Here is a 27802-nt window from a genome sequence, read left to right as displayed (position 1 = left end):
TGTTTATAATCATGGTTTGAATGTTCCAGCCTTTGGCCAAACCATGATGACACGAAAGTTATCAGAAAGCCCATCCTCCATTACCTTTCTCCGTCCATATCTTTCATGATAGAAGAATATTAAAAGGTAATAGAAATAAGACATAGGTTTATTTGGGCCCCTGTTAGTGAGTGAATAATGATTTACGATTTATGGGCCTTAGACATATCCATACAAAAGGACAGCTTGAGGAGTCTTAGAACATTTTAAGAGGGGTTCTCATCCCAGTCCATATACCTATGGTAACTGTATGTAAGTCTACTGCTAACTTACATAAAACAATCAATTGATTTAAAAGGGCTGGAGGAGAGAATCAAGTTTCTTTCCCTGGTCAGTCCACTGACAAGTAATTACTGATTCCTTATATTAAGCTCAGGTTGGTGACACAAAGACTGCATAAGAAGCAAGCTGTAATTCCTGCGGAAGAGTTACCTAAATTCCAGTTGGAGAGAATATTATGCAGCAGTTTACGTTCCAGGCAGCCTTTAATTAGCAGTTAAATTGTGTTTGTGAAACAAATTTTATTTTTTGCTCATGCATCATTTGTCACTCTGTTCCACATCATCCTCACTCTGTAACTCTGGCTGACGAAAGCTCTGCCTTTTGGAAGGTTGGTGGTCATGTCAACAAGGACAGAACATGGAGAACCACACACATCAGCTCAAGTGCTTCCGCCTGGAAGCATCACACGTCACTTCCACTCTTACTTTTTTGGCCACCACAGGTCACATGGCCATGCATTTCTTTCTTTCTTTTTTTTTTAATTTTAAATTTATTTATTTATTTTTGGCTGTGTTGGGTCTTCGTTTCTGTGTGAGGGCTTCCTCTGGTTGTGGCAAGCGGGGGCCACTCTTCATCGCGGTGCGCGGGCCTCTCACTGTCGCGGCCTCTCCTGTGGCGGAGCACAGGCTCCATACGCGCAGGCTCATTAGTTGTGGCTCACAGGCCCAGTTGGTCCGTGGCATGTGGGATCCTCCCAGGCCAGGGCTCGAACCCGTGTCCCCTGCATCGACAGGCAGACTCTCAACCACTGCACCACCAGGGAAGCCGCATACATTTCTCTAAGGCCCAGGAAAGGGCGATCCTCCTAAATGCCCAGAAGTAGAGGAGGGATGACTATTGATGACCAGGAGCAATGATCACCATAGGATGTGAGCACAGAAGCAGTGAGAACAAGAGAGAGCAGGCAAGAGAAGAGATAGCCTGGACTCAAGCAATAGAAATGGAAGATTTGTTGTACAGTGGAGGCTAACCCAACATTGTAAAGCAACCATACTCCAAAAAAAATTAATAAAAAAGTAAAATAAAAACTCACGGAAAAAAAAGAAATGGAAGAAATGAATAGATTTGAGAGACATTCAAGAGTCACACAGAATTCTGTATCTGTCCTAATTTCTTATCTTAAAAAATGAACAATCAAAATAATCAGGCAGGGCTTCCCTGGTGGCGCAGTGGTTGAGAGTCCGCCTGCGGATGCAGGGGATGCAGGTTCGTGCCCCGGTCCGGGAGGATCCCACGTGCCATGGAGCGGCTGGGCCCGTGAGCCACGGCCGCTGAGCCTGCGCGTCCGGAGCCTGTGCTCCGCAACGGGAGAGGCCACGGCAGTGAGAGGCCCGCGTACCGCAAAAAAAAAAAAATAATAATAATCAGGCAAAATGGAGAGATGTTAGAGTACAAACTTCTAATTATAAGATGAGTAAGTTCTGAGTATCTAACAGACAGCATGGTGACTGTAGTTAATAACATAGAATTGTTTACTTCAGAGTCACTGAGAGTATCTCTTAAGTGTTCTCACCACGCACAAAAAATGGTAAGTACATGAGGCAATGGATGTGGTAATTAGCTTGGTTGTGGTAACCGTTTCACTGTGTATACATATATTAAACCATCATTTTGTGCACCTTACATATATACAATTTTTGTTTGTCAATTATACCTCAAAGCTGTTGATAAAAAGTTGTGATTATAAAGAATCCAAAAGGAGGCGGACCGATGAGAATAAAGAAATTTGGGTAGGCTTCTTGAACAAAACGTAAAAGATGTCTGTCGATAAAATCACCGTTCACAAATGTATGTATGTGTTCTCTTGCAACTGCAGCAGGTGCTCTTCCTGTTCTTCATTTTATTGCCCACACATAATTTTTTTTATTACAACTGTCATAATAATGGTTAATCTGTATTTAGAGTTCAAAGGGTACCACACACTCTACATGCATTACCTATGAATTAGGTGGTGGTATTGTCCCACATTATAGGTGAGGTCATTAAGTCTTAAAGAGATAAAGTAACTTGCTTAAGAAACCAGCTAGTAAGAAATCAGGATTTGAACCCAGAACTTCTTAACTTAAAAGCCCTGGCTCCTGACCATGATCACACGCTACCTCTTTGGTCTCTACTGAAATTAGACAGGTGATAAGTTCTGAACAATTTGTGCTGCATTTAAGTCTTTGATTATCCTCCAGAGTGACATTGTAGAAACCTAATTTTACCAGATGACACAATTCTAGCTATATCATGAAATTCTCAAAGACATAATAACCAAGGTTCATGTGGATTGAAATTAAAAAGAAAATCAGAATAATGCAAGTCCCACTGAAATGTAAGGAGGGTGGGAATATGTGCTATGAAATCACAGAGCAAATGGTAGGCCATTCTGGGAATCATGGCATTCAAAAACTCAAATGTTGGAAACCAAAAATATGGAACAGCTTATAGTCCATTTTGTCTTTTAACTGAGACTTCATAACGTGAATGACCCTGACAGTCCGTGGTGATAAAAGCGATGACGGTGGCCTTGGCACAAATAAGGCTAACAATTGTACATGTGCAAAGAATGGGAATGAGCATTCATTAAATGCCAGACACTGTGCAAAGACTATATAATATTTTATGTTGGGTGTGTATGAAAGCAATTATTGTGATGCAAGCCATAGTGAATCAATCTTTCATCTACTGAAATGAGATTTTTCCTTATCTTTGTCATTACAGATATTGACACAAATTATTTTAAAGAAGAAAAGCAACACCATTTCCATAGTTGGTATTCCGTTGTTTGGTAAGTTTCCCTTTTTAGATATTTCCTTCCATGATATTTTATTTTAGAAATATGATTATGATATATGTTGGTTGCTTGTGCCTGTTTAGAATCCCTGACTTCCTTCTAATCAGATAACCCCTTTTTCTTATGAATAATATATTCAATGTGGTTAAAAGACTTTGGCGCAGAGTATGTCATGGGCTGCTGTGGATGGGTACCTAATCCAGAGTGAACCAGTTAGAGGTTTTCCCGGGACTTTGGCAAAATAAAATGTGTCAGGAAAGACCTTCTAACGAGGCTTATAGGCTGAGTCAATATGTGTCTGGAGTTTCCAAAGGCCATCTGGCCCACCACACAGAAAAAGCCAGACTAAAACATGCAATTATTAGAGCCCTTGGATCTCTGAACATTCCAGTTCTGTGAGCCAATAAATTTCCCGTTTTGCTAAAGTAAATGGGTAGAAAACAGTTGGGTAGAAATACAGTGATCATGGTGACCTCACTGAGACAGTGTGAAGTGGCAAAAATATACTGGATTAGAAGTTATAAAATAGTCCTGGCGGTCACCTTGACTCATGACCCTCCTTAACCTTCCTGAGTCTCTGTCTCCTTTATCTGTGATATGCTAATATTGGAAGACTTAAAATCTGAGGCCCTATTTCATCTCAAGCTGTTATTCCAAGTTGATTGCTTTAACTCCATGAGTTCCTAGTTACCTCTCACCTAGAAGTCATAGGAAGTGGTGAGCCACACACACACTGCTTATCAGTACGTTTAGCTAATGCAAGGCTTTTATTTGTAGATGAAGATCACATCTCTCTCTTCCCGGGTCTCGCTCCACCTCTGTCCCAAGCAGCTACCTTGCAAATGTGTATTGTTAGACAACCACAGGGCCTGCACAACAATGCATTTTTGGCTCTGAGACAATCCATCCCTTCTACCTGGAAGGTCAACTTGAGTACTAGCATTTGACTGAGAGAAAATCATGTACAAAGGCCACTATGAGATGTCTCTTACTTAATGTCTTTTTTTTCCTTTATACTCATGGAATACCTATTCCAATCAATGATTTCTGCACAAATGCACAATGCAAACTTGCAATTCTTTTGAAAGGGGGATTCACATCTATTACACTGAAACATAAGCACATGTGTTTCAATCAATTGAGACTAGACATTCCACTGTAAACTAGTAGCTAAATCATAATTCTGGTGAATGTTCTGTACCATTTGTCATTGACCTCCCATACTAAGTCAGAAGTGTTATACGTGGAGATCAGCACGTCTTTGGATTTCAGTGTGTACACATTATTAAAACTGTACAATTTTAGGAAACCCTGTGATTCAGCCTACTGACATTCTGCTATGCTTCAAGTTGCTCAGGAAGAATCCCAGTTTTCTGTGTTTGAAAATAAAGATTAAACCTCACACTAAGACCAAAAACTTAATTGAAAATTAAAAGATGTCATAAATACTGGATACAGACATAACAAGACCAGTGCTATAGATTGGCAAGTGATTTCTCCTAGTCAGCTCCTGTTACACCTAACTGTCATCAATTGACTTTACCGCCAGTGTACCCAAATATTAACAGATGGGTTTCATTCAGTGTGAATAGTCACCATGTGTAAGCTCTGTAGATACTTATATATCTAGCTATACATAACTCTCAAAAGATCCTAGACATACACACAGATGTTTATGTGACTTATAAGCAGTTTTTTTTTAATTATTAGCCTAGACTGGTGTCTCCTTAGCAATTTGTTTTCTGGGAACCTTTAGTTAATTTGCCATGTAAACAGAGGGAGCTTGAAAGTCTCAGTATGTCAGAGAGTTTGACAATCTCTAAAAGTTGCAACTTTGATATTCTAAAATTCTCCCCTAAATCTGATCAACAATGTATTGAAATTAAATACACTTGCAAAATTTTATACCGTTTCTCATTTCCCAGTTATACTTAAGAGACCTTTTGCTCCTATTTAGAATAATAAGCTGCAGAGGTCCAATCTATTGTGTATGGGATGATGCAGTGGAAGGAGCGCTGGGCTAGCATGTTCCTTTCCTCTGTCACTTCTTTGTGCTTGGTCTATTAAGGTAACCTCCTGACTGTTCTGGCTCCAGTATTTCCCCTTAATGATTCATTCTAACTAACATCAAATATATTTTCAAAATTGACAGGTGCCTCCATATCACCATCCCAATTAAAAACCTCCCATGGGCTGCTTGCTGCCCCTAGAATTAATAATGATAGCAGTAGTAACATTAATAATTATGAGAGCCAACACTCACTGGATTTACTCTATGCTAGGCACGATGTGATGTACTTTACATATACTTTCTCCTTTAATCTTCACAATAGCTCTCTAAAAGTTCACGGTTGTGGAAACTGGGGCCCAGAAAGGTCAGGTAATTTATCCAAGATCACATAGCTAGTGTGTGATGGAACTAAGACCCAAACTCACATCTGTCTGATTGAAGTTTACACGTTCAGCCATGATACTATTCTGCCTTTTCTTCCTGATGAAGCACAGACTCCTTGGCCAGTCTTTAATAGAATGGAAGCCTTTCGTTTGTTCTCATAAGTCTCTTTTACTCTTTGATACACACACTTTTCTCCAGCTCAGCTTCCTCTTTATTCTTTTTTTGAAAGTCATATTCCATCTTTCAGCTCTTTGGTTTTTCCATTTCTCCCAACTTTTCCACTTTGGCTCTTTCTTTTCACCTTTATGTATTGCACCCATTCTTGGCACCCTCAGTCATTCAATGAACAGGTCGTTATCACTAAGCACCTGCTGGTCAGTCACTATCCCTGTCTTCCATAAACTCACTGACCAGTGGGAGCATCAAATACGTGGTGGGGGGGTCCATTCCACAGTAGAAGTAGCTGAAAAAGATGGAAGTGGCCCTATTCCAGTGCCTAGTGCTTAAAAAAGTATTGGTAAAGAATCAAAGTCCTAATTACTTCGTTAAATCTCATGTTTTCGGGGGTGAGTAATCTTATTTCTCCCAGGTAAATTGTAAACTGCTTGAGCATAAAACAAAGCCCTGTGTTTCTTCTGTATCACTTTCCCTTAAGAAATTCACTTAAAGTAGTCCTACCTACTTTTTCTGAGGAAATTCTTTGTGGCATGAGTGTATTAAGTAAGATGAATGTCTAGTAGATCTGTGTGTATACTTGCAAATATATTCAAGGTTATTGTACTGAAGGATAGGAGCACTGCAATAGGAACCAGGACTTTAAGGATCAAGACTAAGAGCCATTGGGCTTCCCTGGTGGCACAGTGGTTAAGAATCCGCCTGCCATTGCAGGGGACACAGGTTCGATCCCTGGTCCGGGAAGATCCCACGTACCGCGGAGCAACTAAGCCCGTGCGCCACAGCTACTGAGCCTGAGCTCTAGAGCCCGCGAGCTGCAACTACTGAAGCCCACATGCCTAGAGACCATGCTCTGCAACAAGAGAAACCACCGCAATGAGAAGCCCGTGCACTGCAATGAAGAGTAGCCCCCACTTGCTGCAACTAGAGAAAGCCTGCATGCAGCAACAAAGACCCAACACGGCCAAAAATATAAATAAGTAAATAAATTTATTTAAAAAAAAAGACTAAGAGCCATTGATGGATGTGTACCATTTGATAAATATACTCTCTGAGGATAGGAGTGATGATTTCTGCCTTTCTGACTTCATAGAATTATTGTTAAGCCAGTTAGGTAAGTGACATCAAGGCTTTATGAAATATATCTTCTATCAGTGATTCTTACAGTGTGGGCTGAGGATCCCTAGGGGGTCCCTGTATCACACAGAACCAGTAGGTGATATATATTAAGAGATTTATTGCAAGGAATTGGCTTACATGATCATTGGGCTGGCTACGCAAGTGTGACCTCCATAGGATAGGCCATTGGGCAGGCCAGGCTGGAATTCTTCAGCATGAGCTGCAACTGCTATCTACAGATGGAATTTTTTCTTGTTCTTCAGGGAAGACACAACTCTGCTTCCAAAGCCTTTCAGCTGATCAAATCAGGCCCTATTTAAGGTGGACCGATTATGGACTTTAATCACACCTACAAAATACCTTCACAACACCTAGACTAGTGCTTGATTGAATAACCGGGGGCTGTAGCATAGCCAAGTTGACACATAAAACTAATCCCAGTTCTCAAAGGTCTTTTGGGGGATCCATGAGTCCTCCCTTTTATAACTATAAAGCTGGATTTTTCTTCAGGTGTTTCAACACAAGAACATGATGCAACAGAACGAATGGATAAACAGATATGAGAATCCAGCTGTCTTCTAATCCAAATGCTAATGAGATTTAGAAAAATTCTCACTAATTTTTTGTGTTGGGAAATATAGTTATTTTTTGTTAAAATGTTATATATTAACATGTAATAAATATATTATTATTTTTAACATCTTTATTGAAGTATAATTGCTTTACAATGGTGTGTTAGTTTCTGCCTTATAACGAAGTGAAACAGTTATATATATACATATGTTCCCATATCTCTTCTGTCTTGTGTCTCCCTCCCTCCCACCCTCCCTATCCCACCCCTCTAGGTGGTCACAAACCACCGAGCTGATCTCCCTGTGCTACGTGGCTGCTTCCCACTAGTTATCTCTTTTAGGTTTGGTAGTGTATATATGTCCATGCCACTCTCTCACTTTGTCACAGCTTACCCTTCCCCCTCCCCATATCCTCAAGTCCATTCTCTGGTAGGTCTGTGTCTTTATTCCCGTCTTGCCCCTAGGTTCTTCATGACCTTTTTTTTTTTTCTTAGATTCCATATATATGTGTTAGCATACGGTATTTGTTTTTCTCTTTCTGACTTACTTCACTCTGTATGACAGAATGTAGGTCCATCCACCTCACTACAAATAACTCAATTTCGTTTCTTTTTATGGCTGAGTAATATTCCATTGTATATATGTGCCACATCTTCTTTATCCATTCATCTATCGATGGACATTTAGGTTGGTTCCATGTCCTGGCTATTGGAAATAGTGCTGCAGTGAGCATTGTGGTGCATGTCTCTTTTTGAATTATGGTTTTCTCAGGGTATATGTCCAGTAGTGGGATTGCTGGGTCATATGGTAGGTCTATTTTTAGTTTTTTAAGGAACCTCCATACTGTTTTCCATAGTGGTTGCATCAATTTACATTCCCACCAACAGTGTAGGAGGGTTCCCTTTTTCACCACACCCTTTCCAGCATTTATTGTTTCTAGAGTTTTTGATAATGGCCATTCTGACTGGTGTGAGGTGATACCTCATTATAGCTTAGATTTGCATTTCTCTAATAATTAGTGATCTTGAGCATCTTTTCATGTGTCTGTTGGCCATCTGTATGTCTTCCTTGGTGAAATGTCTGTTTAGGTCTTCCTCCCAGTTTTTAACTGGATTATTTGTTTTTTTGATATTGAGCTCCATGAGCTGTTTGTATATTTTGGAGATTAATCCTTTGTCTGTTGTTTCATTTGCAAATATTTTCTCCCATTCTAAGGGTTGTCTTTTTGTCTTATTTATGGTTTCCTCTGCTGTGCAAAAGCTTTTAAGTTTAATTAATCCCATTTGTTTATTTTTGTTATTATTTCTGTTACTCTGGGAAGTGGGTCAAAAAAGATCTTGCTGTGGTTTATGTCATAGGGTGTTTTTCCTATGTTTTCCTCTAAAAGTTTTATAGTGTCTGGTCTTTAAGTCTTTAATCCATTTGGAGTTTATTTTTGTATATCGTGTTAGGGAGTGTTCTAATTTCATTCTTTTACATGTAGCTGTCCAGTTTTCCCAGAATCACTTACTGAAGAGGTGGTCTTTTCCCCATTGTAAGTTCTTGCCTCCTTTGTCATAAATTAGGTACCCATATATGTGTGGGTATATCTCTGGTCTTTCTATCCTGTACCATTGATCTATATTTCTGTCTTTTGTGGTAGTACCATACTGTCTTGATTACTGTAGCTTTGTAGTATAGTCTGAAGTCAGGAAGCCTGATTCCTCCAGCTCCTTTTTTCTTTCTCAAGATTGCTTTGGCTTTTCGGGGTCTTTTGTGTTTCCATACGAACTGTAAGATTTTTTTCTAATTCTGTGAAGAATGCCATTGGTATTTAGATAGGGATTGCATTGAATCTGTAGACTGCTTTGGGTAGTATAGTCATTTTCACAATATTGATTCTTCGAATCCAAGAACATGGTATATTTCTCCATTTGTTTATGTCATCTTTGATTTCTTTCATCAATGTTTTATAGTTTTCTGAGTACAAGTCTTTCTCCTCCTTAGGTAGGTTTATTCCTAGGTATTTTATTCTTTTTGTTGTGATGGTAAATGGAATTGTTTCCTTAATTTCTCTCTCTGATTTTTTTGTTGTTGGTGTATAGGAATGCCAGTGATTTCTGTGCATCAGTTATGTATCCTGCAGCCTTACCAAATTCATTGATTAGTTCTAATAGTTTTCTGGTGGCAGCTTTAGGATTTTCTATGTGTAATATCATGTCATTGGCAAATAGTGACAGTTTTACTTCTTATTTTCCAATTTGCATTCCCTTTATTTCTTTTTCTTCCCTGATTGCTGTAGCTAGGACTTCCAAAACTATGTTGAATAAGAGTGGCGACAGTGGATATCCTTGTCTTGCTCCTGATCCTAGTGGAAATGCTTTCAGTTTTTCACTGTTGAGTATGATGCTTGCTGTGGGTTTGTCATATATGGCCTTTATTATGTTGAGGTAGGTTCCCTCTGTGCCCATTTTCTGGAGTGTTTTTACCATAAATGGGTGTTGAATTTTGTCGAAAGCTTTTTCTGCATCTATTGAGATGATCATATGGTTTTTATTCCTTAATTCATTAATGCAGCATATCACAATGATTGATTTGCATATATTGAAGCATCCTTGCATCCCTGGAATAAAGCCCACTTGATCGTGGTGTATGATCCTTTTAATGTGCTGTTGGATTCTGATTGCTAGTGTTTTGTTCAGGATATTTGAATCTATGTTCATCAGTGATATTGGTCTATAATTTTCTTTTTTGTGATATCTTTTTCTGGTTTTGGTATCAGGGTGATGGTGGCCTCATAGAATGAATTTGGGAGTGTTTCTCCCCCTGCAATTTTTTGGAAGAGTTTGAGAAGGGTGGGTGTTAGCTCTTCTCTAAATGTTTGGTAGAATTCGCCTGTGAAGCCATCTGGTCCTGGACTTCTGTTTGTTGGAAGATTTTTAATTATGGTTTCAATTTCATTCCTTGTGATAGGTCTGTTTATATTTTCTAATTCTTCCTGGTTCAGTCTTGGAAAATTGTATCTTTCCAAAAACTTGTCCACTTCTTCGTGGTTGTCCATAAATTCAAAGAAAAAGTATTAAAGGCAGTGAGGGAAAAACAAAAAATAACATACGAAGGAATCCCCATAAGGTTATCAGCTGATTTTTCAGTGGAAACTCTGCAGGCCAGAGGGAGTGGAAGGATATACTTAAAGTGATGAAGGAGAAAAACCTACAACCAAGATTACTCTACCCAGCATGGATCTCATTCAGATTCGATGGAGAAGTCAAAAGCTTTTCAGACAAACAAAAGCTAAGAGAATTCAACACCACCAAACAAGCTTTACAACAAATGCTAAAGAAACTTCTCTAAGCGGGGAAACACAGAGAAGAAAAAGACCCACAAAAACAAAACCACAACCGTTAAGAAAATGGTAATAGGAACATACATATCGATAATAACCTTGAATGTAAATGGATTAAATGCCCTGACCAAAAGACACAGACTGGCTGAATGGATACAAAAACAAGACCCATATATATGCTGTCTACAAGAGACCCAGTTCAGACCTAGGGACACATACTGACTGAAAGTGAAGGGATGGGAAAAGATATTCCATGCAAATGGAAATCAAAAGAAAGCTGGAGTAGCAATACTTGTATCAGATAAAATAGACTTTAAAAAAAGACTGTTACAAGCAATAAGGAGGGAAACTACATAATGATCAAAGGATCAATCCAAGAAGAAGATATAACAATTATAAATGTTTACGCACCCAACATAGGAGAACCTCAATACATAGGGCAAATGCTAACGACCATGAAAGGAGAAATTGACAGTAACACAATAATAGTAGGGGACTTTAGCACCCCACTTACACCAATGGACAGATCATCCAAACAAAATAAATAAGGAAACACAAGCTTAAATGACACAATAGACCAGATAGATCTAATTCATATTTATAGAACATTCCACCCAAAAGTGGCAGAATATACTTTCTTCTCAAGTGCACATGGAACATTCTCCAGGATAGATCACATCTTGGGTCACAAATCAAGCCTCGGAAAATTTAAGAAATTTGAAATCGTATCAAGCATCTTTTCTGACCACAACGCTATGAGATTGGAAATCAATTACAGGCAGAAAACTGTAAAAAACACAAATAAGGCTTCCCTGGTGGCACAGTGGTTGAGAGTCCGCCTGCCGATGCAGGGGACACAGGTTCGTGCCCTGGTCCAGGAAGATCCCACATGCCGTGGAGCGGCTAGGCCCATGAGCCATGGCCGCTGAGCCTGCGCGTCAGGAGCCTGTGCTCCGCAGCGGGAGAGGCCACGGCAGGGAGAGGCCCGTGTACCGAAAAAAGAAAAAAACACAAATACATGGAGGCTAAACAGTGTGCTACTAAATAACCAAAAGATCACTGAAGAAATCAAAGAGGAAATAAAGAAAATACATAGAAACAAATGACAACGAAAACACGACAACTGAAAATGTATGGGATGCAGCAAAAGCAGTTCTAAGAGGGAAGTTTGTAGCAATTCAATCTCACCTCAAGAAACAAGAAAAATCTCAAATAAACAATCTAACCCTACACTTAAAACAACTAGAGAAAGAAGAATAAAGTAAACCTGAAGTCAGTAGAAGGAAAGAAATCATAAAGATCAGAGCAGAAATAAGTGAAATAGAAACAAAGAAAACAATAGCAAAGATCAATAAAACTAGAAGCTGGTTCTTTTGAGAAGATAAACAAAATTGATAAACCCTTACCCAGACTTATCAAGAGAAAAAAGGAAAGGACGCAAATCAATAAAATTAGAAATGAAAAAGGAGAAATCACGACTTACACTGCAGAAATACAAAGGGTTATAAGAGACTACTACAAGTATAATCTTTTAAGACAGGAGTTGCAAACTAAGGTTGCTACAGGGACCAGGCAGATAATAGAACCTCCTGAATCAGTCCAGTTGAGGAATGGGGATAGTCATGCCCTGTCCACAATGGCATTATTCAGCAATGGACAACTCTTTTTTTTTTAAATTTATTTATTTATTTTATTTATTTATTTTTATGGCTGCACTGGGCCTTTGTCACTGTGTGTGGGCTTTCTCTAGTTGCGGCGAGCAGTGGCCACTCTTCGCTGCAGTGCGCAGGCTTCTCATTGTGGTGGCTTCTCTTGCTGTGGACCACGGGCTCCAGATATGTGGGCTTCAGTAGTTGTGTGTCACAGGCTCAGTTGCTGTGGCTCACAGGTTCCAGAGCGCAGGCTCAGTAGTTGTGGTACAAGGGCCCAGTCACTCCGTGGCATGTGGGATCCTCCCGGACCAGGGCTCGAACCCGTGTCCCCTGCATTGGCAGGCGGACTCTTAACCACTGTGCCACCAGGGAAGTCCCAGCAGTGGACAACTCTTGACTGGTGGGAAAGTGTACCCATGGCTGTCAGTTGTTTGGCTAGTTGAGTTCCACCAAAAAAGGATCTGCGTTATTATGAGGAGCATCCGGGTGTTTAATGCTGCCAGTGAATCTAAAGTTTAAGTCTGTGCAGGCCAAACGAAATATTTGTGCAGGTAATTACCACTGTGGCACATCTGGCTTAGGAACCCTGAATATCACAGAAATTACTTGATGACAAACGACCAAGAAGTTATCACCCACTGAGGTTTTCTGTAGTTGCTGGTGTTTTTCAGCTGAGCCTGTCCCTGCTCAATATTCCTTACTATAAAGGCTCTTCATCATCACTTTGTCTTTGCTTTTTAAGATTATTTCAGAAATCAAATTAATTGATAAGAGGCCCAGCCCGAGACTTCACACTCCTTCAAACTGCCCATCTTTAGAAGGTTGTTCAACAAGTATCTAGAGAAAGAGCAAAGCTTAGGTTGGGGAAAGGTAACCAAGACGCGCCAAACTCATTTACTCAGTGATTCAGTTCTGCGGTTAGCTTAACCCAGCACCTCCGGAGTTCAGGGAACATTTAAGGCAGGATTTCTCAACCTCAGCACTATTGACATTTTGGGCCAGATAATTCTTTGTCATGAGAGGATGTTCTGTGCAGTGTAGGCTGTTTATCAGCATCCTTGGGATCTACCCACTACATGTCAGTGACTTCTCCATCGCAGTGTGACCATCAAAGATGTCTCCAGATATTGCCAAAAGTCCACTGGGGTGCAAAGTCATCCCTTGTTGAGAAACGGTGATTTAGGGGTGTTCATGCATGGCCCTTGAGGATATCTTACCTCTTCTCATGCTGCTTATTCTTCCTAAGGGGAGATCTGGTAAATGAACTGTTTTCCATCACGTTACATCTCCAGAGATGTTTGATGCTCTGGCCACTGCCCCACTGTCCATCCCCTTGCCTCAGTCCTGAAGGAACTCATTTTATGGCTAATCCCTCATATTACTAACTCCTCCTCATGCTTCTGTTCTTTTTCCAACCTTTGTTCATTAATCCTATACCAGTGTTTGCATTTGGCTAACCAGCTAAAAGGCCTCAAGTTATTTTCCATTCCAAGTACTTAAAACATGATTTTGTTTGTTCAGGGAAGATTAGTCTAGACCCTTGCCTTTCTCCTGAGTAAAGTTAAGACAAACAAGCATTGCCTTATCAAAGTAACCATAAGATTTTTCCCCACAACTACTTCTATTTCGGTTTGTTTGAAGAATTTTACAACTTTTTTTATGGAAATAATTATGTCAATCTGTTAAGGTTGTTGGGGAATTAAATGAGTCACATTATGTAGAGTGCTCACCCCAGTGCTTGGCACAGAATCACCACTCAACAAGAGTTGTAAAAATTAGTACCACTAAAATTTGCACAGCCTTTAGTAAATAACTGGTCTTAAGCTTATGAAGTTTATCCTGGGTATATGGTATGGGTGGGTGGGAGATGAAGGGGCAGAAGTTTCTGTCAAACATTGCTTCTTCATTGGCAATTTTGGGCAGCAAGAATATAAAGGCTAACCGTGAAAAACTCTAAAAATCATGCATGAAGAGCATGATGCAGCCAATGAGAAATGCAAATACATACAAAATGATTGATTCACTTAAGTGTAGAAAAGCTGATGGCAGGAAAGGGGAACTACATACAGTTCTGTGATGTGTGATCTTTCAACACGATTTTATTAGGGAATCCCAACAGCTGGACAAAAGAAACATGGCCTCTCTAGCAAAAACTGAACATAGTGTTTGCCATCTATTACTTGTTTTTAGGGTTCTAATTAGCCAGACAGTGATATTTTTAATTCCAACTTCATCGTGCAAATAACTTGGCAAATGCCTGTTAGTATTTACAGTTTCTAAATAGCTTGGAAAATGGGCTTATGCTTTGTGGACTCTCTATCCATTGGTCAGTATAATAGTCCACAAGATACTCTAGACCCTCTTGTTCCAGAATTGTATGCACCTCTCTCTACTGGGGAAGTGGTGAGGGGAAGAGCACTGGTTTTATGAGTGAGGAGATGTGGTTTGCGGTCCCGTCTTTGCCGCCAACTTCCTGTGTGGCCTTGAGCAGGTTTATTAACTTCTCTAAGCTTTACAGTGGTGTCCTCTCCCACAGCACATGCAAAACATGTGCAAAACAGCCTTCAATTCTGATGCTAACACTCTGTGATGAGCCAGATCTGTGATTTTAGGTCACACTAGTGCCAAGAAACCAGAGGACTCTGAGAAAAGGGAGGGAAAGAAACTAGGACTTGCAAAGCACTCTTCTCTTTAGCAGATGGATGTCTGTGAAACGCCAAGTGCCTTTTGAAAAGCTTCTAGACTGTCCAAATTGTTAGGCAGACTTTATGTTCTTAAAAATTCCTACCTTGTACCTTACAGCTATTCAAAGTGTAGACGTTATGGAGGCTTCAGCCCTTGTAAAACGTTTCTTATGTCCGTGCTTCTACTTACTAGTCTGATAGGATCCAACCATACATGTAAGTTCACAGTTAACATAGCAACCAACCAAGGTCATATGGAAAGATTTTCATGAAGTTAGATAGTATGTTCATTTCTTTTCGCCTCCTTTTATTCCCAAGGTTGTTAATATTTCCCTTTTGCTACCCTCAAAATAGGCTTGTTGCTTGCTTTACCTTCTCTCTTTTTCTTTTTAATGGGCTCACCAGTAACTAACACCCCAATTAGCTGAGTAACAGACAACTCAGTAAATATATATATATATCATACGTGAAATTTTCCTTTTAAGGGTGTGACTCGAAGCTCTCAATCAGCCCATAAACAATTCTGATTTTCTGTATGTTTCAAGTATTCACATAATCCATAAATACAATATATTGGTCCCACTTTCCTTACTTTGTATAATCAAACAGTGATCGGTAAGAAAAATGACTACTGCAGAATGGGACTTCTGAAGCTCTGAGGGCAAATTCATCACCAGCGTGCATATAAAAGTCACTGCAGAGAGTCTTTTCTTTCTTAAGTGCCCTTGAAACCCAGCAACTAAATTATACTCCAGGCCCCCAAACAAAGGTATAACAGAGGTTATATTTGTCTCACACTTAATTACATGCATTGCAAAAGGTAAGTGGACAGTCATTTTTGTACCATATACAGAGAGTACAATCACTTATGAATTTTGATATTGCTGGCTCGCTGATTCACAGAAAGTAGAAATGTATGCAAGAACCACGTCTAACAGCGATGGTGCTATGTAAACGCGCAGCCCAACGGAGAACACTGCCTTCACTGTTCTGGGACTGGGCTCCACGCTCTGTCAGGCTATTCTTCTTTCTCACAGGGCTCTAGTGAGGCAGCTTATTTGTCCCTTCTCCTTTGTTGGTCAGAGTTGTTTCTTTCCAGGCCTTCCTCTTCTCTGAGTTTCCAAGAGAGTGTTAGCTTAAGGCCTCGCATTGACACCATCAGATATAATCAGAGAAATGAAAAATATCGTAGGAGAGAAAAGTGATATTTTAGCCAAGCAGCACAAGAGAAATATGCCACTTTCAAGCCCTGTTTTCTGTAGTTCCTAATGGAGCCCGCCCAGGAGAGACGTCATCTTTGCTGGGGTGAGTAACAGCAACTTGCCCCTTCCATATAATAGAGGAATCATTGCCTCCTCTGCTCACTGAATCTAACTTTTGAATCAGGCCCAACACATAACCATTTTTCTTTATACCACATTTGAAACTGTATTTGCCTTGCTGAGTGTGAGATCCACATTTCTTTTGTAACAGAATGTTGTATTTTTCTTCAGTTGATTTCATTAGGATAAGCTTTTGGCAAATGCTGCTTCCTCATGCAATAGAACTTGCAGTTTGAATGGACCTGGATACGTTTTATGATAAAGAATCTAGGGCTTCTCTGGTGGCGCAGTGGTTGAGAGTCCGCCTGCCGATGCAGGGGACACGGGTTCGTGCCCCGGTCCGGGAAGATCCCACATGCCGCGGAGCGGCTGGGCCCGTGAGCCATGGCCGCTGGGCCTGCGCATCCGGAGCCTGTGCTCCACAGCGGGAGAGGCCACAACAGTGAGAGGCTCGTGTACCGCAAAAAAAAAAAAAAAAAAAAGAATCTATCCTGCACTTATCCATTGCAGGCATTGCAGGCTGAAGAAGGAGATGTAGTTAGTGTCTTTCTCAAAGCAGAGAGAAAATACAGCTTTGAGGAAAAGAGTGAGACTATTATATGGCTTCCCAATTTCATCTCCATATACCCTGAAGCTGGCACGTTGCAGTGAATTTCAACTATAGGTGGGAACTTCTGTATTTCCTTTGAGTTCAAGGGAGAAAATTGATGTTTAAAGAGAATAAGTTTACTCCCTGAGTATTAACTCCTCCCCCCAGAAAAAAAAAAGCCTCATTCATACGAGTCATGATGAGTACCTTTAGTAAAATCCTACTGAGGCATGCCATTAGGGCTGGGGTAACACATATCTAACCACAAGATGAAAAGTAAATTTTTAAAAATCACTATGAGCAGCTAGTTGTTTAGCCTGCAGGAGTTCATATGCAAGGTGGAACTCACTTGTCCTCTGAATTTTCTACACACTTCTGGTCGAGGTAGCTAGAGGGGAATTCAAAATTCTGGGGAGGAATTTGACCAACAATAGCCAATCTGGCACCCTGTTCCTTTCTTCTCCAACAGTCCTTTCTTTATTTCCAGATCTTGCAAACAGACAGTGAAGATCGCTAGGAGTGTTACTCCAGTAACAGATGCACTGTTACATTAAACCATTAATAGGGCAAATCACAGATGTTGTTTTCTTTTCAGATGTTACTATAATTACGCCTAACAACACCTACTGAATTTGCCATTTCATTGCCATTGGTGACTTTTTAAAAATTTATCAGATAATTCATTTCTTAAATTCTATTTATATGGATTTAAATTGTATTTCTACCTCAGAGGGTTCAAATTCCCTCCTCCAGTGGTTAACATGTATCTTCCAAAGAAGGTAGCAGGGTAACCTCACATATGGGTGGATTAATAGAAAGACTGAAGGTTGAAACCCACTGCTGAGTTTGCAATCAAACCATATTGCCGTTATGCTAAAAGATGGGCATTGTCATTTTGAGGTATATGGTGCTAATAAACCCAGTTGAAGGAGTCTGCCATTCTGAAAGGCAGAACTGAGAAAGGAACTTAGGCCAGCTGTCTGGTTTACAGATGGTGAACCTGGGACTCAGGAAAACAAAGTCTGAGTTACTGAGACAAAACAACAACCAAGGCTCATGGCTCTCAATTCGGTGTTGGTTATTCTACCATACTTGTTCTCCAAAATGGCCCTTGACATTCCAGAGAGGAATAAAAATCTCCTTCTTGACTCAAGAATAAGCTAAGACAGGTTGGATTTCTGAGACTGGTTTTACCCACTTATTCCCTCTCCGAAAAATAAGACTTTGTCAGACATCCCTCCGCTCTTGAACCTAGGGAGCTCTACCTCCAATGCTGATTAAACATCACTGATTTCTCCCTTTCAATGGCATCGTTTTAAAATTTTCTTTCAAAAGTTTCAAGCATCTGGAGCCTTTTCTCCTCCTTTTAGTTCTCTATAAAATACAATTATATTAAGACTGAGCAAATGAGTAGTAACAGTAGCAGTGGGGGGGCTTAGTAGAAAAAAATAGTCGTCGAAATTAGAATTGAATCACTGTTCTACTTCTTGTGTGACCTTAGATAAGTTACTTAGCTCCTCAAACCTCGCATTGAGAATGTGTATGTGTGTGTGTATAATCACCTAGTACAATGCAATGACTGGCTCACAAAGGCATTTTATAAGTATTAGTCATTACTATTAATTGGAACCAGAAGGGAGGGAATAGTAACTGTCATGGCATTTATTAGGGTTATATAATGTCTTAATGTGTGGAAGAAAGAAGGAGAGTCTCATTTTCTGCTTTTGGGATTAATGATCACTGGCTGCTGTTAAAAGCAGCCAAGAGCCTTGCAGATGGTAAGCCACCTGGAAATGACCTGAATTATTGGGCCTGGAGGAGGCACTTCTATCCCTCAACCGAAGTTACTGCAGGCTGCTCTGATATGGTGTGCTATCAATTTGAACTCACTAGATTGAAGAAACAACACAGGAACACAAGAGTACATGGTTTCTTTGCTGTATCTACCTGTTTCAATAAAACTACCAGATCCCTGCAATTACTATCAAACTTGATGGCGAAATTTTCACATACATGCCACCGTATATTCTCCACCTCTTTCCCCCAACCCCAAGTACAACCCAGAGCAGGGATTCTCTAGATGTTGTTTCTGCCCAGATCATTTCAGCATTACTCAGGAGTTCATTAAAAATGCCATTTCTCAGGCTCTACCCCAGACATGCTGAGTCAGAAACTTGGGAAGACTCAAATCTGAGTTCTTAAGAAGCTTCTAGATGATTCTGATATTGACCCCAGTTAGAGAAACATGACCTGGAGAACCTGCCCAGGTGCTTTAGGTACGTCAGTGTTTCTCAAAGTGAGGAGTAGGTACCAGGACAGTACTCAAAATTATCTGAGATAGGAACAAGATGACTTTAGGTCACTCTCTGATGTGCCGTCAAACAGCTGAATCACATAGTGAAAGTTTTCCCTGTCTTCTCTGTCGATCCTTAAATCTCAGTTTGATGTTGACAGGCCTTTAATACCTCTCTAACCATTGCTAATCTCTTTTGTCAACAAAGAGAAGGATGCAAATCCAATGTAGGGAGCAGCAGAGTCTAACTGAAATTTAGCGAGATTTTGGTTGGTTTGTATCTACTTCTACGAATGTCTTCTACTTATGGCACATTATATTTGTTTTACACTTAGGTGGTGATAAAAAGTTTCCTTTATAAATGTTTAGTCTATTTAAAGAAAAGGTTTAGAAAACAATAATATATTTGGTGTGTGGATATGGCAAAAAACCGGGATGTGGGCGTGAGTGCTTTCGGAGAAACACTGGTGTACTGAAAAGAACTCAATTACACCAGTGCTTTAATTCCACTTGTGGCGATTATTAGCTATATAGTCTCAATTCTTTCATGTATCAAATGAGAATGGTGAGGCTGACATCATAGAAATGTTATGAGAACTTATGTATAGAAAATGCTTGCTGCAGTCCTCAGAATATGGTAGGTGCTTGCTACATACTTGTTCCCTCAAGCTTTATTTAGAAGCCAGTTTGCTGTGTAGCCTTCAGAATAGCATTGCTTTCTGGGTTTCAGAGTCATTTATAAGACAACAAAGGAGACTTGATGATTTCAAAGGCCCCTTCTAGCTCTTAGCTAATAGGTATATACATGTACCTTGTATATGTGTGTATGTATACATATACACGTATATATAATAAATTCTGTATTCTTTACCTTTATATAAACATGGTGTAGGCCTAAGTAGCTGTATTCCACAGACATAAACCTTGAGTGCTTGAGAATAGTATTGAAACTATGGCTTATGGATGAGCCATGTTGGAAAAATAAAAAATCAAGTCATGAGGAACGTACAAGCTGATGTACATTTCAGAACTCGGAGGTAATTTCATTGTATTTTATTATCATCTGTCAACCTTAAAGCACTACTGAGACTAGAAAACAGTCACAGAGGTTTCTGAAGAGAATGGTTTCTATGAGTTGGTATAAATATATTCAGAGAAACTTGTTCCTACTTAATAACCCATGTTTTTCCTTCTGAATTGCTGATGCATTCGCTTATGTGAAAGGCAGCTTGTCCTTTGCTGTCAGGTGAACTTGATAGAATAATAGAAAATTCTGAAAAATTCAATCATATCTTGTTGCTTCTCAAGGGAGTTTCTTGACTAGTTATTCTGTTTAAGGAGAAAACGAGATGACACTGTTTCTTTGGTGTTGTACAAAATGCTGACCAAGTTGAACAGCTCGGGTTCCAGGCAGCAGGTGCCATGTGGAGTTTTCCCTTCTCAGCATCCAGGAGATGGTGCTGTTGGGATTTGGGGGCCCATTGGAAGGTGAATGAAATACCTAAGGGGTTACTACAGGATTGAACTATTAGGAAATCAGACGTGGTAACCATTAGCTTGTTTATTGCTTACAGCATTTCTGTCCATCAGGAGACCTAAAAATGAGGGAAAATGCTGAAATTAGCTTCTGTTAATCAGAATATAATAAAGCTTGCACTTTCTTTGATATAACTATTAAAGAGTCCCAGAAGGTTGATCTGCTCAAATATTGGCAATTCTGATGAAACACCCTAATGAGGTTATTCAACTTGATTCAGCTGTCACTTAATTGAAAATTAGTATGTAAGACACAGGGCACGTGCGTGAACTCAGATGGACAAAGGTTCAAGTTACTATGTTCTCTTAAAGCTCTGGTCTCCTCATCTATAAACTGAGGATAATATGTTTCTATTTCACAAGATGGTTCTTAGATTATTTTAACATCATCTCCTTGATTAATCAGAAGAGCTAACACTCAGTAAGCACTTACTTCCCGCCAGGTAGGTGCTCTTCCAAGGCTAGGATCATTTAAGCCTCAATAAATATCTGAAGTGGGTACAATTACTAGCTTCAGGTTAGGGACGTGGGAACAGGCCCCAGAGAGAACTCCACTAACTTGCCAAGCAACACGTACTCTGGCTCCAGATGTCTCTCCTTTAAGGCTTAAAAACACTTGGCATTGTTTCATATGTCAGCGTTTCATATGAGTTGAACCATGTGAAATTATAGACACTTGACAGTTTTTACATGTATAAATAACCATTTCATGTGGTTCTGGCTAATAAACATTGAATGTGGGTAAACAGTAGCTACAGTTGCTACTGCCAGTAACAATAGCAGGAATAATGTTGATTTTATCTTTGAATCTTTTTGTTAATATAAGGAATGTGGATGGCATTAGAGTATAAAGACCACTAGCTTGGCAATCAAGAACTGTGTAAGCTCTAGGTCTCAGTTTCCCCACTAGTAAAATAATGGGGTTGGTCTTTTCCAGCTCTGATAGTCAATGGCAGAGCATTAACAACTATTCATGGAAAAGGACCAGTGTTTTTTTGTTTTTTGTCCAATCCATGTTCAACCAATAACTAGTTCTATGAATGACAAGGACATAACTCATGTCATCTGTAAGGCAAGTTTCCCAATCACATGTTCAGATATCTTAGTAGGGTTAAGTTGATGTACTCGTTTCTAAACATATATACTCAATTTCTGTGTTTAACTTGCTGTAAACCAGTAATCAACCATTCATGGACTGGCACTGGTCCGTGGACTGTACTGAGTAACATTAGAAGTCTATAATGTATATAAATAAATTCTTAAAAGAGAATGTGGGTATGTCGGCATGTGTGGGTGTGTGTTTCTGTCCCTTTAAAAATGTATTCTTTGGAGATGAGAAACGAATATCATAAAAATAGGGAATTTTATTTTATTTTTTTACATCTTTATTGGAGTATAATTGCTTTACAATGGTGTGTTAGAAAATAGGGAATTTTAAAAAGGAAAGTCACAGATGTGTCATACACAGAACATCACTCAGGGCATTTGAATGAGACAGAGAAAAGACAGCAGATAGAGAAAAAGACGAGAGTTTGTACGTTTATTTTGAACAACTGTTCTTTATTTCACAATAATTACCCACCTTCTGTGTTGTCATGTTTGAAGCACTAGGAAATTAGAGATAAATGAGACATGACCCCTATCCTCCAGGAGCTCACAGTCTAGCCAGAGATACCACAGATGAGCACATAAATGTTGACTAGGAGGGCTTTCCTGGTGGCGCAGTGGTTGAGAGTCCGCCTGCCGATGCAGGGGACACGGGTTCGTGCCCCGGTCCGGGAAGATCCCACATGCTGCGGAGCAGCTGGGCCCGTGAGCCATGGCCGCTGAGCCTGCGCGTCCGGAGCCTGTGCTCCGCAACGGGAGAAGCCACAACAGTGAGAGGCCCGCGTACCGCAAAAAAAAAAAAAAAAAAAAATGTAGACTAGGAGATAACGCTCTAAAGGAAAACAAAGGATTTGGCTAGGGTCAGAAAGGGCTTCACCCTTAAGGGGTAATTTCTTATATTTTGTTGTTTTGTTCTTTTCTATTTTAAAAAAACTTTTTATTCACGTATAATTTATACACACACACACACACACACACACACAGAGTACACTAACCTTGCATATACAGCTCAGTGAATTATAACAAGATGAACACTCCTGCTTAGTCACTTGATCAGGAAGCCACCACTAGGTCAAGAAATAGAATGTTTTTACGAGCTTTCCTGAGGTCCTGATACGCCCTTTCCCAATTATGGCCCTCTCCCTCTTCACAAGTGTAACCAAGATCCTGATTTCTAACATCAAGGATTAAATTTGCCTGTCCTTGAAATCTTATACGAATGGAATCACACTCATACATGCCTTCGTGTCTGGCTTTTTTGCTCAATGTGATGTCTACAATAGTGGTTCCCAAACAGTGTAGCAGTGCATCGCAGGGCACTGCAGGGTATTTGTAAATTTTACAGAAACATCATAATGCTCAACATCTGTCAGACAGTGAACAAAGTAATACTTCATGACGGTTCAGTTTCCACATTAAGTTGTACTACATTTCTTGGTGTCGTAGCTTTGCAAACATTCAAAGGTAACATTCAAGCTGTAATTAAAAGCAAGCATGTACAGAAATTACTGTGGAACAAAAAATGAGGGTAGCAGTATCCAATCTGATTCCAAGATTTGAGAAGCTGTGCAATGCCTAGCAGGAATACACATCCCTTTAGTACGTTACTGTGGTTATTTAAGGATGAAATTAAAATATTAGTTTTTTCTTTCAATTTATGTGTACTTTTTAACATGACTGCTAAGTTGTTAGGACATAAATATTTATTAAGTTGTGACATAACTACTTAATAATTGGGACTGTTATATTTTTCTTTTGGTGTAGTGGCACTTTAAAATTTTTTCTGAGACAATAATGACCTGAGAAAGTTTGGAAAAGTCTGGTCTATGAAATTCATTCGTACTGTTACGTGTAACAGTTGTTTATTTCCATTTCTGTTTGGTTTTCTACTGTGTGAGCGCACAATTTATTTATATATTCTACTATTGATGGAAATTTGTGTTATTTCCAATTTGGAGCTATTATCAATAATGCTCCCATGAATAGTTTCAAACATAGCTTTTAGTACACATATGTGTGTTTCTGGTAGGTATATATTTAGGAGTGGAATTCCTTAGTCATAGGGTATGGCTGTCTCAACTTTAGTAGATACTGCTAAGTAGTATTCTAAGGCAGTCATTCCAATTTACACTTCCACCAGGGTTGTATGAGAGTGTCAGTTGTTCCACATCCTACTAACCTTTACTATTTTTAGTATTTTAATACAAGTCAATTCTAGTGGGCACAGGCAGATCCAGATTCTGTGCTGCTTAAAGCTTAATTCATTTTGGGAGGTGTGAGCTAAGAAAAAAAATAGTAAATTATAAATCAAAGTTAAGAATGAATAATTATTGACTAGGAGAAAATAAATCCCAGCAGGTTATAAAATTTAAAAGACAAAAAATAACTCTAAATACCATTAAATCAAGAAAAATTGAGAAAAATCATATGAATTCACTACCCATCACACCCCCTACAATTTTCCATTTCTGCACTTTTTAGCTGTCTATTCTTGGATTACTCCTTCATAGGGTAACAATTTTACATTATCACTTTCTTCAGAGAAAATAGAAAGACAATTCAGCTTTTCTTATAATTTGATAAAAACTTTTTTTTAATACAGGTAGTTTAGAAAAGTGTATTTAAGTTCAAAAATTTGTCAAATTTGGGGAATCACTACAGATTTTTTTTAAAATGACCTGCAATTTTTTAGGATGTTTCAGGTTGTAGAGTAGGTAGTCTTTTTTTTTTTTTTTTTTTTTTTGGCTGTGTTGGGTCTTCGTTGCTGCGCACAGGCTTTCTCTTGTTGTAGTGAGCGTGGGCCACTCTGTTGCCGTGCGCAGGCTTCTCATTGCGGTGGCTTCTCATTTTGGAGCACGGGCTCTAGGTGCGTGGGCTTCAGTAGTTGTGGCCCACGGGCTTAGTTGCTCCATGGCATGTGGGATCTTCCTGGGCCAGGGATCGAACCTGTGTCCCCTGCATTGGCAGGCAGATTCTTAACCACTGCACCACCAGGGAAGTCCCTAGGTAGTCTTAAATATTCTTTGAATTGGTGAAACTTAGCTTCTTTGTCATCCATGTCCTGGTTGTGGTGATTTATTATGTATTGAATTAGATCTTCCCCTTTGTTTAGTATTGCTATTGAAATCAGCACAGCAGAAATAGTTTATACCTGGAAGCCATTCCTACCCTAGAACAGCTAGCAATCAATGAACTGTACCTGGGGGTGACCACAAGCCACATAAAAATATACCACTAAATCCAAACTAGATGTACCCTCAACTTAACCACATCTCACATACACCCACAGCTACTTCTGTTGAAGTGATCATATGACTTTCCTTCTGCCCCATCCCCCCATTAATATGTTGAAATAGTCCAGTTTCTTTTCTAGCTTAAAATGACCCTTGCATTCCTTTGCAACCTGGTCATGATGTATTATCCTTCTTATAAATCTCTAGGTTTTGTTTGGGAATATTTGGTTTAAGATTATGATTTCTATGTTCATAAAAGGTTGGCCAGTAATATTTACTTTTTTCCAACTTTCTTGAGGTACAATTAACAAATAAAATTGTAAGATACTTAAAGTTTACATCGTGATGATTTGATGTACAAATACATTGTGAAGGGATTCCTCCTATCTGGTTAATTAACAGCTACATCAATTTACTTACTCATTTTACTTAGGTGAGAACACTTATGTTCTCCTCTCTTAGCAAATTTCAATTATACAGTACAGTGTTATCAACTATAGTCACCATTTTTACACTAGATCCTCAGACCTTATTGATCTAATAGCTGAAAGTTTATACAATTTTACCCACCTCTCCCTATTTTGCCTACCACCTAGGCTCTAGCAACCACATTTTTACTGTCCATTTCTGACCTTGAGGGGCTTTTTTCAAGATTTCTCATGTAAATGATAACATGTAGTATTTGTATATATTTCTTGGTCTGGCTTATTTCATTTAGCCTAATGGCCTCAAGGTCCATCCATATTGTTACAGATTGGAGGCTGTCCTTCTTTCTAATGCTGAATAACATCCTATTGAATATGTATACAACACATTTTCTGTATACATTTATCTTTTTTTTTTTAACATCTTTATTGGAGTATAATTGCTCTACAGAGGACACGGGGAGGGGGAAGGGTAAGCTGGGGCGAAGTGAGAGAGTGGCATGAACTTATATATAGTACCAAATGTAAAATAGATAGCTAGTGGGAAGCAGCCACATAGCACAGGGAGATCAGCTCGGGGCTTTGTGACCACCCAGAGGGGTGGGATAGGGAGGGTGGGAGGGAGATGCAAGAGGGAGGGGATATGGGGATATATGTATGCATATAACTGATTCATTTTGTTATACATTTATCTTTTAAGGGGCACATAAGTTGTTTCCATATCTTAGCTTTTGTGAACAACGCTGCAGTAACCATGGGAATGCAGATATCTCTCTGAGATTCTGTTTTCATTTCCTTTGGATATATACCCAGAAGTGGGATTGCTGGATCATATAGTAATTCTATTTTAGATTTTTGGAGAAATTGCCATACTGTTTTCCATAGTGGCTGCACCAATTTACATTCCCACCAACAGTGCACAAGAGCTCCCTTTTCTCCACATCCTCCTCAAAACTTATCTCTTGTCTTCTTGATTATAGCTATTTTAACAGGTGTGAGGTAATAACCCATTGTGGTTTTAATTTGCATTTCGTTGACAATTAGTGATGTTGAGCACCTTTTCATATACCTGTTGGCCATTTGTATGCCTTCTTTGACAAATGTCTATTCAGTTCCTTTGCCCATTTTTTAAATAAAATTGTTTTTATTTTTGCTATTGAGTTATATGTATGAGTTCTTTATACATTTTGAATATTAACCCCCTTAGCAGATAAATAATTTGCAAATATTTCCTCCCATTCAGTAGGATGCCTTTTGTTTTGTTGATGGTTTCTTTTGCTGTGCAGAAGGTTTTTAGTTTGAGGTAGTCCCAATTGTTTTTGTTTTTGTTACCTTTGCTTTTTTGGTGTCTAATCCAAAAATCATTGCCAAGACCAGTAACAGGAAGATTTTTTCCTATGCTTTCTTCCAGGAGTTTTATGGTTTCAGGCTTTACGTTCAAGTCTTTAATCCATTTTGAGTTTATTTTTGTGTATGGTGTAAGATAGGGATCCAGTTTCATTCTTTTGCATGTGGCTGTGCAGTTTTCCCAGGACCATTTATTGAAGAGATTATCCTTTACCCATTGTATATTCTTGGCTTCTTTTTCATAAATTAATTGCTCATATACACATGGGTGTATTTCTGGGCTCTCTATTCTGTTCCATTGACATATGTGTCTGTTTTTATGCCAAAATTATACTGTTTTGATTATTACAGCTTTGTAATACAGTGTGAAATCAGGAAATATGATGCCCCAGCTTTTTCTTCTTTCTCAAAATTGCTTTGGCTATTCACATCTTCGTAATTCCATACACATTTTAGAATTTTTAAAAATGCCTGTGATAAATGCCATTGGAATTTTGATAGGATTGCATTGAATCAGTAGATCACTTGGATTAGTATGAACATTTCAACAATATTCTTCCAGTCCATGAACACGGAATATCTTTATTTTTATTGAAGTATAGTTGATGTACAATATTGTATGTTTCAGTTGTACAATATAGTGATTCACAATTTTTAAAGGTTATATTCTAGTTATGGTTACTATAAACTATTGGCTGTATTCCCTGTGTTGTACAATATATCCTTGTAGCTTATTTATTTTATTTATAGCAGTTTGTACCTATTAATACCCTATACCTGTCTCTTGTGATTTAATGACTATCTTTAGTGTTATGTTTGGATTCCTTTTTCTTTTTTTGTGTGTATCTATTATAGATTTTTGCTTTGTGGTTACCATGATGTTTATATATAGCAGTGTGTGTGTGTGTGTGTGTGTGTGTGTGTGTCTG

General features: G+C 39.1%; 1 long non-coding RNA gene across 2 annotated transcripts in view; it reads left to right on the top strand.

Moving 5' to 3' along the window:
* The window catches only part of LOC149749717 (uncharacterized), a 207998-nt gene that overhangs the window by 47716 nt on the left and 132480 nt on the right, over window positions 1-27802 (top strand). For both annotated transcript variants that reach the window (XR_016392844.1, XR_016392845.1), the window contains exon 2: window positions 3028-3094. This is a non-coding gene — a long non-coding RNA (uncharacterized LOC149749717). The remainder of the gene's footprint in view (window positions 1-3027; window positions 3095-27802) is intronic.

The sequence above is a fragment of the Delphinapterus leucas genome, chromosome 3 (assembly GCF_059928025.1).
Source record: "Delphinapterus leucas isolate spDelLeu-1000000601 "Yukka" chromosome 3, BTC_Dleu_Yukka2, whole genome shotgun sequence".
Taxonomy (NCBI): domain Eukaryota; kingdom Metazoa; phylum Chordata; class Mammalia; order Artiodactyla; family Monodontidae; genus Delphinapterus; species Delphinapterus leucas.
Note: the sequence above shows the minus strand (reverse complement) of the source record. Positions and strands in the feature narration are given on the sequence as shown.